The 14,263-nt window shown below is 42.7% G+C and overlaps 1 long non-coding RNA gene across 1 annotated transcript; it reads right to left on the bottom strand.

The window, feature by feature from the left end:
- Positions 1 to 633: 633 nt before the first annotated feature.
- Positions 634 to 1,286, bottom strand: LOC146811666 (uncharacterized). Its single transcript, XR_014966769.1, has 3 exons — positions 1,192 to 1,286; positions 1,032 to 1,094; positions 634 to 940 (listed from the first exon to the last, which is right to left on the bottom strand). It is a non-coding gene; the product is annotated as an uncharacterized LOC146811666 (long non-coding RNA).
- Between the last annotated feature and the right edge of the window lie 12,977 nt (positions 1,287 to 14,263).

Raw genomic sequence — 14,263 nt, 5'->3', positions numbered from 1 at the left:
ACAAAAATAAAATAAGCACTGACCATCTTGTTTTTAGTGGTGGGCGCTGGGAAACTCCACCACGCGGCAACATTTTTGCCAAAGTCTATGCTCCAAGACTCTGCCGGCAGAGCGGTGTTCACCACCCACCCCTAGTTCTATCCATGTGCCACTGCTACAGTGTTACCCCAATCTGGCTGACCTTTTCACCACCCAAGAATACCGTGGAAATGGTGTTCACTGTAAACAGTAAGAGGGATATGCAGTTGACACATTAAGTCACTAGCAGCCGCGGCCCGTGCAGGTAAGAGCGATAGGGCGGTGGGGCCAGGTGAGGGGGGATTTCGACAGACATTCGAGGGAAAAATAAATAAATAATTAATTTTCCCTCGTCATCGTTCGTCGAAATCCCCCCTCAACCGGCCCCACTGCTCTTATCTGCATGGGCCACTGCTGGTCACTAGGCTGCATTCCCAGGTCAGCGGTACAATGGTCACAGTAGTAACAACAATTTTTTAAAACAAAATTCAAATTGAAGCAGCATTCACAATACCACATTGAAGATTTGAAAAGAATGCAATTTATTACAAATATAAATATGCTATTCAGATGTGGCAACTCAGTTGCTCTTTCATCACCAAATGATTCTAATATTTTCGAAAAAAGGTGTTCAGGTGTGGGAAAATGGAAATGGAGTGTTGTTGGTCAAAGTGAAAACGTGAGGAGAGTGGAAAAGGTAGTGTGACATATATCCATCACATTTTCAGAAAGATACTGATCCGGCCTAACAAAGGTCAGTTGTTCCAATATATCACATAGCATTCCATGAACACTGTCACTGAATTGCAGTTGTCAAGGCTTGTGAGCTAGTTGAAGTCAACGTTTCGACTCCTATGAAGTTATCTAGGTGAATGCAGCCTTAGGGTAGGGTCTTCTTCAGGACTGTGAGGATAGGAAGCACCTAGAGGCAAAATGATAGTCCGTGATTAGGGGGGCATGGGATCTAAAAAGGGGTTGTGAATGCAGTTAAAATAAAGGTAAAGGTTACCTACTTTTACATCCAGCGAGTATCTATGGGCTGGGCAGTCATATAGAAATTGGGCTCACCAGAGCTCCTAGATGCAGAAAAAACACATATTACAATGTAAACTCCAGACTAAATCTGGACACAAAGATGCTGCATTTCAATACCCCTGCTGTATGGGCACTTACTATATGAAAAGGGGGAAGGTACGGCCATCCGTGCGCGTACTTGGTGGCGAACTGTCGGTCAATTGATCCTAAGCAGTTCCCAGATAAATTAATCTGAAAGGATAATGAAGGACAGAAAAGGTGTACATCAGATGTGATTCTGGCGCGGGATTTGAGAGAAAGATCTGCGAGAAGAATCTGCATTGAGAAAATGTCTTAGCACACATAAAACTAAAATGGTAGTCTTCCTGGAGAAACCATAGTAGTTGTACAAATCTCCCTGTGCTCTCAAGTATGGAGGGCGAAGGACAAGGCGGCTATTGGCTCAGGGCCACTCTCATCCCAGTTGCAGACAGCATACAGTGAGCCTACATGTTAGCGCTCGTTAAAACTGATTCATGGTGAAGGAAAAATCCTTATTTGAAAAAACCAAGGATGGCTCATCCGTGTTTTGAAATAAAATAAAAGCCTAGCTCAGAATCGCGTGTAAAAATTCTGTTATTCTTAAGAGTGAAGAATACCTAATCAAAGTGCAGGGTTAAAGGTGAGTTTGGTGCAAAAACAGAAAGCGCTAAACATACTGTGGCGACCTCACCTTGGCTTACAACTGTCCGGCTCAAACTCTGCTGCCAAAATGAGCTGGCGTTTAAGCATCCCATTTATAAACGCGTGTGGGGGCGTGCACGTGGAGTGCAGCCGCTGAATTCCTCCCATATTGTAACGTGAGGCGGAAGGGCTTGACGGCGGCAATACAGGGATGACAAAAAAGATGATCTCTCAAGTGCTGGTTTAGGGCATGGTTCATTAGCATGTGTATTGTTTAAACGCATGTTGGTGTAAACATTTCAGACAGTCGTGACGTTATTACAAAGGGCAAAATATCTAATGATAAGACGCAGCAACCATTGCGAGGATGCTGAATCAAGACAAACTCTTCACGGATGACACTCCCTACCATGAATTATAAATTGTAGACATTTGCAGAAAACAAACGCTTTGGATGTCTAAATATACATGATAAAGCAGTACTGAAGTCAGTTGCAGATGGAAATCACATAGACAAATATACATGCTAATATACATGTTAATGCAGTACTGAAGTGTCACTTACAGGTGGTAATCACATGAACATTCTCACAGGTAACATGGATACTGTGTAAGTTGAAAACATGTTAATGCAGTGCTGAAGTGTCAGTTACCGGTGATAGTCACATGAATATTCTTACAGGTAACTTGTGAGTTGAAAACACAGGGCCTCATTAATGATAACATGTGGGGCATAGTGTCAGATGCAAAAGGGCATTACGCAGTGGCGAGAATGGAGAGTTGAGCATTGGTGCCATCCAGTGCCATCCAGGTAATTGAGCCAATGGTTCACAGTGTCCATTTTATGCATCAACTTGCATTCTCTGACATTCATGATGGAGGTAATGTCACCTCCCCTACTCCCCAAAGCCACTTTCTCCAAGACTAACCACCTCAGTGATTCCGGTTTGTGTGATTTAGCGGTGAAATGTTCTACAAGTGGTGCAGGTCAGGGCAGATGTTATGCTCCCTCACAAATCAAGAAGTTAAGTATTAAACATTTGCAGGCGTAGGAGTCTGAAGTTGATTTTGCAATGTGCTTTGTCACTGTATAGGAATTTGGGGGTAGCAAACCAGAGAGTATGGGGGTTTGAGATAAGGAGAACTTACACCATAGAAAGCAAAGAAGCATAAGAACTCAGATGGAGTGCGGGAACAAAAGAAAGAAATAGTTCCCTAAAAGTGAGCAATGGAAAGACACAAGTTAATTAGCGATGCTTCAGAGAAGGGACAGACAGAAAATGGACAAGGTAAGGCCTCTACTAAGAAGCTGGTAAATAATTCTGACAGTAAAGCCAACAAATGGTAAGCAATGGGCAGGCTGCAAACTTCTCTTTGTTCTTAGTAAGCCCACAACATGTCTTTTGCAAGTTTGTTTTGACCGACCTAAAAATGATGAGTAACCTCAACCAAACTGAATGTGAATTCTCCACACAAAGGACCCCTTTGATACGTTACTGCCCTACACTAGAATATTTATGCTCCTCCTCACTAAGACCAGGTGCTCTTCAGTTGTTCAAATAACAGAAAAAGATAGGATATAATAGGACACTTGGAGGTAGAAAAATTAGAAACAAGTAGCGTCCAGAGAGAAATGGTGAGGGGATGGACTACCACAAATACAGATAAGCCAGACTACTTCCCTTTCTTGCTAAATAGCATTCACTGACCTAATGGATAGAAAATTCACATGTTCATACGAGCGATTGGGAGTTTGAGGTCTGGGGCGGGAGAGTTTTAGTTCCATGATACTTTTGACCAGGAGAGAAAATATTTTTCTAATTCAACAAGGGGCTTACTGTTCCTGGTAGACACTAAGGGGCTGATTATGATGGCAGAAGGACTGCCACCGCCGGGCCGGTGGTGGCGGTCCTTCCGCAATCGCACAGGATTTACCCACCGCTCAATTAGGATGACGGTGGGTACCTCGGCGGAGCGAAAGTCCTTCTGCCGCTTTACCGCCGGTAGCAATCATCACGATTGCCCGGCGGAGCAGTCAGCATGTTCTAAATGGCGGCGGAGCCAAGCAGGCTAAGTCGGCACAATTATGATGCAGACGGAAGCCAGCCTTTCCGTGGTGGTTCAACCGCCATTGAAAGGCTGGCAGAGAATGTTTTCCAGGGCCTGTTGCGGGCCCCCCTTGTGTTAGGGGTGTGTGGGTGCGCTGGGGGTACCCATGGTACCCCCTACATTTTATTGCACCAACTGGCAGGCACAGTGTAGTGCCTGCCACGTAGTGCAGTGAAATGCACAACATGCTCTTTTTGACATCGCGGCTGTGCTGCTGTCAGCAGCCACCGCCGCAATGTTAATGGTGCGGAATCCGACCACAGCGGTGGCGGTCCCATCATAATTGGATGGGCGAGACTGCTGCACGCATGGCGGTATGACCCAATCACCGCTACGGTGGCGGGCGGATCGAATCCGCCCACCATCCTAATGAGCCCCATAGAGTGTTTAGAGAAAGAAGGAAAGAGAATAGGTTACTAGGTACTGCGCCAATTGTTAGGGGACAGTCAACAAGAATGTCCTTTGTTACCCTCACACAACCCTAGGGATCTCATTCTTCATCATCAGGCGGATACTCCTCGTCGGGTCTGGCGCTGCAATGCCCTACGGGTCCCCCGAATGGTAACTTTCACAGAGATCTTGTTATTACGCCGTTTGATGAGTGTGAGAGTGTGCAAGAGGGGTAGTGACAAGTGAGTGTGAAGCTAAATAAAAAAATTGGCTACAGGATATCACAATGCGAGAGGGGTAGTGACAAGTGAGTGTGAAGCTAAATAAATAAAATTGGCTACAGGATATCACAATGGTTTTAGTAGGCTGATTCCCTCGACAGAGTTAAAAACCTGTAGTTTAGTGTTACTTTTGGGGTAATAATGACCCCTAGTAGCTAAAAAGGAAGGTCAACATGTTTTGCGCCTACAAATGGTCAAAATGATCCTTGGCGCTTCATCATGACAGAAAGAAATGTGATGAGTTAATAGTGAGTCAACCTCACTCTTAAACTTGGAGTGAGCGTTCCCCCTCTTTTAAGGGGTGGTACCTACTCGTGATAATTATCACCGTTGGATCGACCCAGAAAGCTGGGAGAGAGAAACAAGACGGTACATAGACAGACATGTAACATAAACATATTAGATGGGGTCCAACATAATCATGTCTGGTTGGTTACAGACATCAGACAAGAACTCACTGGTCAGTACCAAGTAAAACAAAAAACACATAATATCACAACTAGGCGCCATCAATTGTTTGAAGGTCAGTGCGCATATCATGTAATTTATGAACATCTTATATACAGTGAAATAATTTTCTTAACCACATGCCCCTTGTATGAACATTCGTGTCGCTTTTATGCCATGGCGCTATTATAATAGTCATGTGGGCACATATCCACCACCAGGACATCCAATTGTCTCAGGAATTGGATCACTGATGGAACCTTTGAGCCAATTCTTTGTCTACTTCTTACGACCATTGGTTCAAACCATCTCCTCCTACCTAAAAGATACCAGGGATGTACTTAATCTTATTACTAGTACAACAAACACAGAAGAAATCAACTTCCTGCTGACCCCTGGACGTGGAAGCCCTTTACACAAACATCTCCCAAGATGCCACCATAGAAGTGACAGACAGCTTACTACGAACAACGAGAATCCCCACCAGGATCCCGGTGAACTTCACATTGGACTGTATCACCCTAGCCCTAAAGAACAATTTCTTTATGTACAAAAATACAAGGTAGTTCCATGGTGAGTACGTTTGCTCCGAGCCTAGCTTGCTTATACATGGCTCATTTTGAATAACAGCATATTTCCACCTGGTCATACCCCTTTCAGGACAACATCCTCTCATGGAAACGCTACATTGAGGATTTTCTCATCTTCTGGAAAGGAACGGAAGAGAGTTGCCAGTGGTTCAATGATTGAATCAATACTCTGAATCGATACCTACACTTCACAAAATCACTATCATACAAGGAACTCCCTTTCCTAGACCTACTTATCTCCATCAACCAAGGACATCTACACACCAAGACCTGCAAGAAGGACATGGATTGCAACTGGCTTCTTACATTTGATAGCCACCACCCAAAAGCCCTCAGAGAAAGTCTGCCCTACGGCCAATTTCTAAGACTCCGTAGGAACTGCTGCTCCCTAAAGGATTATGATTCCCAAGCGGCAGCTTTGACAAACAACCTGGAAGTTAAAAACTACCCAAGAATTGGGATAAAACAAGCCAAGAAAAGGGCATGTATTAATAATCTGGATGCCCTCCTGGAAAATAATCCACAATCAAATGAGGGTGTGGTGATGTGCGTAACCACATTTACCCCTTTGTCGTTCAAAATCAGAAATATTGTACTAAAACACTGGCAAATCCTGAACACAGATATCCTTAACATGGCATAGCCTTCCCACATTACTATTAACAGCGCCACAGCATAAAATCAACACTAACGTTCATACAAGGGACATGTGGTTAAGACAATTATATCACTGTATATAAGATGTTTATAAATTACATGCTAGGCAAACTGACCTTCGAACAAATGATTGCGCCTAGTTGGGACATTCTGTATTTTTCTTTTGACTTGATACTGACCAGTGAGTCCTTGTCCGATGTCTGTGAACCAAATACACATGATTATGTGTGACACCATCTAATGTGTTTATGTTACATGTCTGTCTACGTACGGTCTCTTTTCTCTCCCCCAGCTTTTTATGTTGAACCAACAGTGATAATTATCATGAGTAGGTACCACCCCTTAAAAGAGGGGGACTGCTCACTTTGAGTTTAAGAGTGGGGTTGACTCACTATTAACTCACATTTCTTTTGGTCCCGATGAAGCGCCAAGCATCATTTTGACCATTTTTAGGCATGAAACATGTTGACCTTCCTTTTAGTTAGGGATCATTTTTACCCCAAAAGTAACACTAACCTACGGGTTTTTTACTCGGACAAGGGAATCAGCCTATTGAAACCATTGTGATATCCCCTAACCAATTTTATTTATCTAGCTTCACACTCACTTCTCACTACGTCACTAGGACAATCTCACACTCTTCAAAAGGTGAAAAAAAAATATTTCTGCCAAAGCGACCCTTCAGGAGACTCATAGTGCATTGCAGCGCTGGCCCAACGAGGAGCACCCGCCCGATGATGAAGCATGACATTCCTAGGGATGTGTGAGGGCAACAAGAGACAGTCTTGTTGACTGTCCCCTATCAATTGGTGCAGTTCCTAGTAACCTATTCTCTTTCCTGCTTTCTCCTGACACTCTTAGTGTCTACCAGGAACAGTATCCCCCCCTTGTTGAATTGGATACTGTCTTGTAGAGCATGGTTACTGGACCTTTATTAGCTCCTAGTCCCCCTCTCTCTTTATACAATACTAAAAATACTGTTGCCTGTTATGATATAGTACTAGATTATGACCATTGTAGAAAAATGTTGTACATTATATTGTGAAGAAAACAAATACCAATAATTTGGCAAAAAATAAAAAACGTTTATGACAAGACATAATGTCCAGTGTATGAATGTTTATCACTGGCATAAGAAAAGAAATATAAACTGTTGGGTTACTATGGGCATATCGTTTATGTTTAAGCTGAAAAGGTAAGCATGGTAACTACCACCTGTATATTATTATTATTATTATGGGTTTGTACCGCGCTGGACTCGACTCCCGGAGGAGTATCTCCGCGCCTTAGGCAGCCATATTACAGCAGAGGAGGAAATCTAGGCAGTATATCTTAATAGTTCTGAAATAGGAAGGTTTTTAATTGCCTCCTAAAAGGAAGGTGATCGTCACATAACCTCAAGGATATAGGGAGACTATTCCATAGGGTTGGACCCACAACTGATAGGGCTCTATCTCCCTTTCTTGCTTTTTTTGCTCTTGGTACACATAACAGAGCCTGCTCACTGGATCTCAGAGAACGCGTGGGTACATAGGGGCAGAATTTGTTGGAAAGATATACAGGGCCTCTCCCATGTAGGCATTTGTGTATAACACAGCAGATTTTAAACTTCACCCTCTGTTTGATAGATAACCAATGTAGCTTGTTAAGTAAGGGTTTGGAGGAAGTGCGAGGAGGCCGATTTAGGACAAGGCGGGCAGCAGTATTCTGGACTACCTGTAGTCTAGAAGTGACTCCTTCATTTGCTGCCAGCAATAGTCCATTACAATAATCCAGCCTACTTAGTGCCAAAGTTTTCCTAGTTGAATCTGGCAGCAAAGGGAAGATTCTCCGTAGCAAACCTATAATGTGGAAGCAAGAGCCTACCACTTGGTTGCCATGATGTTTTAGGGAGAGCTCCTGGTCCAATCGGACCCCTAGATTTTTCACAACCTGTCTAGGTTCAGGGACTGGGCCAAGGTCTTGAGGCCACCAGTCAGGAGTCCACAGGTGTTTGGCTTCCCCGAACAGCATCACTTCCGTCTTTGCCACGTTACATTGCAGGAAGTTAGATGCCATCCAGTGAGCCACTGCTTTCATCCCCTGGGCAAAATCATTCCTAACTTTGGCAGTAAGGGTTTTGAAAGGGAAGAGGAGTTGGGTGTCATCTGCGTATGACACTGGGATGAAACCATGGGATCTCATGATGTCTGCTAGGGGGGCCACATAGATGTTAAAAAGAGTAGGGCTCAGACATGAGCCCTGTGGTACCCCCTTAGAGATCTCCCTCTCCTCTGATCGATATATCCCCAAAGTGACCCTTTGAGTGCGGTCTGTTAGGAAACTCCCCAACCAGGCTAAAGCCTTATCTTCCAAGCCAATGTTAACTAGCCTGGTGATCATGATGTTATGTGACACTGTGTCAAACGCCGCGGACAGATCCAACAGGACCAAGATAACAGAATAACCTTTATCCTGGAACATGTGTAGATCGTCCGCGACTGACAGCAAGGTGGTCTCAGTACTGTGTCTTGGCCTAAAACCTGACTGGGAGGAGTCTAACCCACCTGTCGTTTCGATATAGTTTGACAGGTGTCAGTTTACGAATTTCTCTATTATTTTACCCAAACAGGGGAGAAGCGAAATAGGTCTTAGATTAGACAATCCCGTCCAGGGGATTGCAGTGTTTTCCTCAGCGGTCTTACCAAAGCTCTTTTCCAATCTAAGGGAACCTTCCCTGTACTGAGAGAAACATTAACCAGATTCTGAATTTGTGGTCCTAGAACATCTGCAAGCATAGGCATAATACGTGCAGGAATGGAGTCTAAGGGGCTGCCACTCTTAATTTGAGTCATCAATGAGACTACCTCTTCTAGGGAAATAGGGGGAAAACTTGTAAGGCCCTGAATAGATTGTACCTGTCGTGTGATCTCGTGAGAGATGTTATTTCCTCCTGCAGTGCTTATATTTGAAGCCATAATCCTGTCATAGATCCCATCTATTTTCTTCATAAAAAATAGAGAGGCCTCATCACAGAGATCCTGGGACGTGACCTCTACAGTCTCTATCATTTTGGACCACATTTGGATTTACCTGACCTTTGGACTGTTTATCCCTAGCCATGGCACTAGGATATCATACAACTTACCTATGCAATCTACATTATGTGGGTATGACAATAGGAAAAATAAAAACAAGAATCTGCAAGCACCTCAGTAATCTCAGGTGCGGTTGCACTACTACGAAGATGTCCTCGCATTCAGAAATGAAACACACAGCACATGACTACCAATGGGTGATCTTAGAACAGATAAGGCACACAACAAATTCAGAAAGAAGGCTTTAAGAGAGAGAACAACGTTGGGTGCTTAAGCTTAAAACATATGTTAATGGCCTAAACAACAACATCCCATGGGGCAGTTTCACTTAAGAGAATAACCATGAACACATTGCTAATATAGGTCGCACACACCAAGAATAGTCATCCCTCATTTCATTTCTGCATCATCACTTTACAATTGTTTTGTGTTTCCTTAAGTCATGGCCATGACCAAAACGAACAAGAATAGTAAATAACGATAAAAGATACTGAGCGCTAGTTTTTTAATATAAAAAAAAACATTGTTCCTAGATATTTGGACAATGCTATACGCCCGGCTATCTCAATCCAATAGGATTTCTCCAAATACAAATCCCCGAATGGAGCCTGGTCTGTTCCCCAAGGAGGACAGCCATCTTTAGACACAACATTGTAGTTATTTTTCACTACGTGAGAAAGTACGTAGCGTCGGCACATCCTCCCTCATAACAAATACCCTGGAAGAGCACACATTGGTAAGATGCGGTCCCCGGGGCAAACTCCACAGTAGGTCTTCACAGCGACGCTTCGCCTAAATACGGTGAGTTTAAAAAACCCAACGGTGTGAGATGCTTCACCTTACCAGGAACTACTGTCCCAAAGTATTATTTTGATTAATACCAGCAAGACGCACGGCTGATTCCACATCACACTTTGTCTGATCCGAATCAGATCAAAAAATACGTACTGATCCGAAAAGGCCTGAATATATTATTTTTAACACTACCGGTATGATGCACAACTGTTTCCACACTACAATTAGTATCTTTTATGGATCCCGATTGGATCACAGAACACGTACTGACTTATACAGCCTAAATATTGTGTTTTTTCCTCCTCTTACAGAGTGTGACAGCAGGCCACCCTCTCCCCGGAGGAACCATGATGCACTCTTAATGCATCCTAAGTGTATGTGGATGTCAAACTTTCTATTTTTCCATTCTTCAATTAAATTCTATGCATTTGTTTAAACAGTCATGTTTTTCTACTACTGTTACAATGATTAACCTTGCACCAATAGTCCATTGGTTATGGGTTCACTCATTTCAGTAGAAATACACTAGTAGTGCTCACCCAATGTTTCAATAATAATCCTTTATTTCACTTACATGGTTGTTCACACAAAGGAGCAGGAAAGAACATGCAAAAAAGATTATACACACCTAACTTTCATTTTTATATCCCCACAAAGAGAAAAATAAAGAACACCAATTAAGTGGTATACGTATGTATTTTAAACAATGTGGCATGGCATGCAAATAGCGTGTTTTCTTTGAATAACATACAGGAGTGGTACCAAGGACCTAGTTTCCCATGGACCAGTAGAAGAGCCATAGGGGCACGGCTCAAAACATGTTGACCCATTGGATTGTAGATACATTATAACCTCCTCTTCCTAATTACCCCCTATTTTTTAACCATACTGGCTAGAGGCAGACATAAAATAGATATACTTACTAGCCAGGTATTTTTAAACTACACAGTAACACAGCACTATCCTCCAGTCCTCCCTTTTTATAAACACCTTGTTTATCATCAAATAAAGATCAATAAATGCTCCCACGTAGATCATAGGTCGCAGCATGCTTCGATCCGCAGAATATCAGGATGGACCCGATGATGAAGCATGCCACCAAGGGGTAACCCTGGTAGATGAGAGTGTTACAAGAAAACTTTGTTTTCCTGACACAGGAGAGTCATCAGGTGTACATACTGGGTTCTCTGTTTGGAAATAATACAATGTGATCAAGGAGGACGAACCTGGGATAATCCTCTTCCTCCCCCTTTCTTTTTCTCAATACCAGGATTTCAAGGCCTGAATATCATTTGACCAAAATATAGTGTCCAAATTATTGTTTGCAAAAATAATGCCAAATTTGAGTTAATGATAGAAAATGTGTACCCAATGGAGAGATACATTTACAGGCACCTCTCTTTGCCAGTAACTCCCAACACAATGAGCTATAACCGTGGGCTGCACCCACCTGTGAAAGCAAATATTACATGATGACATGTGTGGTTTCATTCTCTTCCATTGAGGCTGGTCAGGAACCTCAGTGGATTAGATCACATGTTGGAAAGTGTAATGTGTGTTTTACGATTATACATAAAAATAGAAACAGAAAGTATCTCTTTTCTTGTTTGTATCGATTCATAAAGATGGTAAAAATGGACAAGACGTGCTTTGGTAAGCTCAACATGCTTTCACTTAGTCTCCCAGGCCAGTTGCTGTGCAGCCTGACAGCATCAAAAGTGTAAAGACTATATGAAATGTCCTTATACTTGCTGGCTCTGCAGTCATTCTAATTCCTCGTTCCCCCAATAAGCAATATCCCTAACTACCATTGAGAATGAAACATGGTCCGTTTTCTTCTAAATATGCGTTGAGCTAAAACTTACAAAAATAATTCATTACTTTTGTTTGTAATCCTTCCAGTGGCTTGATCGCAGAGGCATAGCTTAATCAGTTAGGTTGGGGAGGCAAGTGTGGGGGGAGGTTCAAATTTCCCAACACTCACACTGGCCTATCATTGGAAATTACATTATTTGAGAAGCAGAACATGAGGGGGCTTATTTAAGGGGCAGTGGGAAAAGATGTCAGTGCAGATTTTTAGGGGTATTTAAAAGACAATATGTTTCAAATTAAATAATAGTTCTATGCACTACAAAACAGAGAGGAGAGAATTTGTGTGTGTGTATGTTTTTGTCTGGGTGTGCATATACAAATCCTGGGGAAATTCAAATGCCACTTCACCATACTTGACTGTAGGAAAGTGCCCTTTTTGGATTGTCACCCTCCACTTTTTGCTCTGGGTGTTTTGATATTAGAACTGAAAGTGTACTGGGACTTGCTACCCAGGCCCCAGAGACAGTGCTCTTTCCCTCAAATTGATATGGAAATTGGTACATCCAATTGACAAGGTACTTTAACCCCCTTGCCTCTTATACGTCCCTAGTAGATGGTACTATGGTAACCAGGGAAGGGGATTGTAAGGGGTCACCAGGGCTGCAGCATTACTTTTGCCTCACTAAGTGACCTGAGTAAAAGTACAGTCTGCAGGGCTGTTGCCATGGCCTGCTCGAGTAGCTTCACTGCCCGAGTTTGACTCTGCCACCTCTTTTCACTACTCCTCAAAAACAAAACATATCACACACACCAGCACGTCAAAATCTCTCAAGCGCAACACCTCATAATACTTTCAGTCACAAAATACAATCATACACCCACCTTTCAAACTACACAAATGAACAAACTACAATGCCAAGCTTTCTCTCTTCCACCACACCTAGCACACATAAAGCAACACAGCAACTCTCTTCTAACCGCCTCTCAACCATTGAACAATTTAGACCCTTACTACATGACCCACATGCTGCAACACCACCCCTAACTCACACGCCCTCCACCCTAAACACTCACAAACAATATAAGCAACATGCCACACATCACAACTGTGCTTCTCCATGTCTACTGCACAACAAGGTTACACCACAAAAACAACACAGCACACCAACTCACTCTCAAATACCGTCTCCACCACCTATGCATGCAGACCCATCAAAATGTCTCCTTAGCCTGCTGGACGAGGACCACGTTACAGAACAGCTACACTATTGCTAACCTAATACAGCTAATACCAGCACTAAAAACACACCTGCTACCAACCCAGACAATACAGCTCACTCTTCTACAAAACAAAGTCTCACTGTCACCAAAGCACATTCTCTAAACTGTCTACTAATAAATGCTCAATCGCTCTCTAAAAAGAAACATTACATCTACAACCTCCACACTGACACAAAACCAGACATACTATTCATAACTGAATCATGGTTGGGAAATGATATGGCTCCAGTCCTGCATGAAGCCGTTCCTCTAGGTTATCAAACGATCACCCATAATCGTATAGGCAAAAAAGGAGGTGGAGTAGCTGTTGTGTTCAGGCAAACATTACATATCACTAAAGTTGACGACATCTCCATAAAGAATTGTGAGGCTCTTCACTCCAAATGCAATCCTACACCTTCTTCCTCCTGTAACTTCCTGCTCCTTACAGACCTCCACCTAGCAAGGCGACATTCCCAGACACACTTCTAGACACAGTTTCAAACCTGATAACAATACACTCCAACCTATGCTTTCTGGAAAACCTCAACATTTGGTTTGACAAACCCAATATGCCCATTCCGAAAACAATAATCACTGGCCTAGACGCACTGAACCTGCATCAGATCGTCCACAAACACACACACATCGCTGGACACATCCTAGATATCTTTTTTGTTAATACCGAACTAGTTATCTTTCAAACTATAACTCCAGTCACATGGCCTGACCACCATTTGCTTGCTTTCCAACATAACACAACTCTAAACGACTAACCAAAAACCACCTTACATGCAAGTGTGGAACAAACTCAATTTAGAACACTTAGAAACACAACTAGCATGCAGTACAGATCTGTAAACAATAAAGTCTGTTCTAAAACTATATGAGTGGCTACAGGAAGCTTTTGATCTCCAGATACCACTCAAAACCACACAACAGAACAAAAGAAAACAAGCACCATGGAGAAATACAGAGATAAAAGACATAAGACAAAAAATTAGAAAGCTGCAACGTGCCTGGCTCAAAACAAATGGCAAACAAGACAAACTTCGCCTACAGAAAATTAACAGATTATACATGTCAGCTATCAAAAAAGCAAAGAAAAGGTGCTATTCAGACAGAATTC

Source organism: Triturus cristatus, chromosome 7 (genome assembly GCF_964204655.1).
Source record: "Triturus cristatus chromosome 7, aTriCri1.1, whole genome shotgun sequence".
NCBI lineage: Eukaryota > Metazoa > Chordata > Amphibia > Caudata > Salamandridae > Triturus > Triturus cristatus.
The sequence above is the reverse complement of the archived record's forward strand: the minus strand, read 5'-3'. Positions and strand labels throughout refer to the sequence as shown.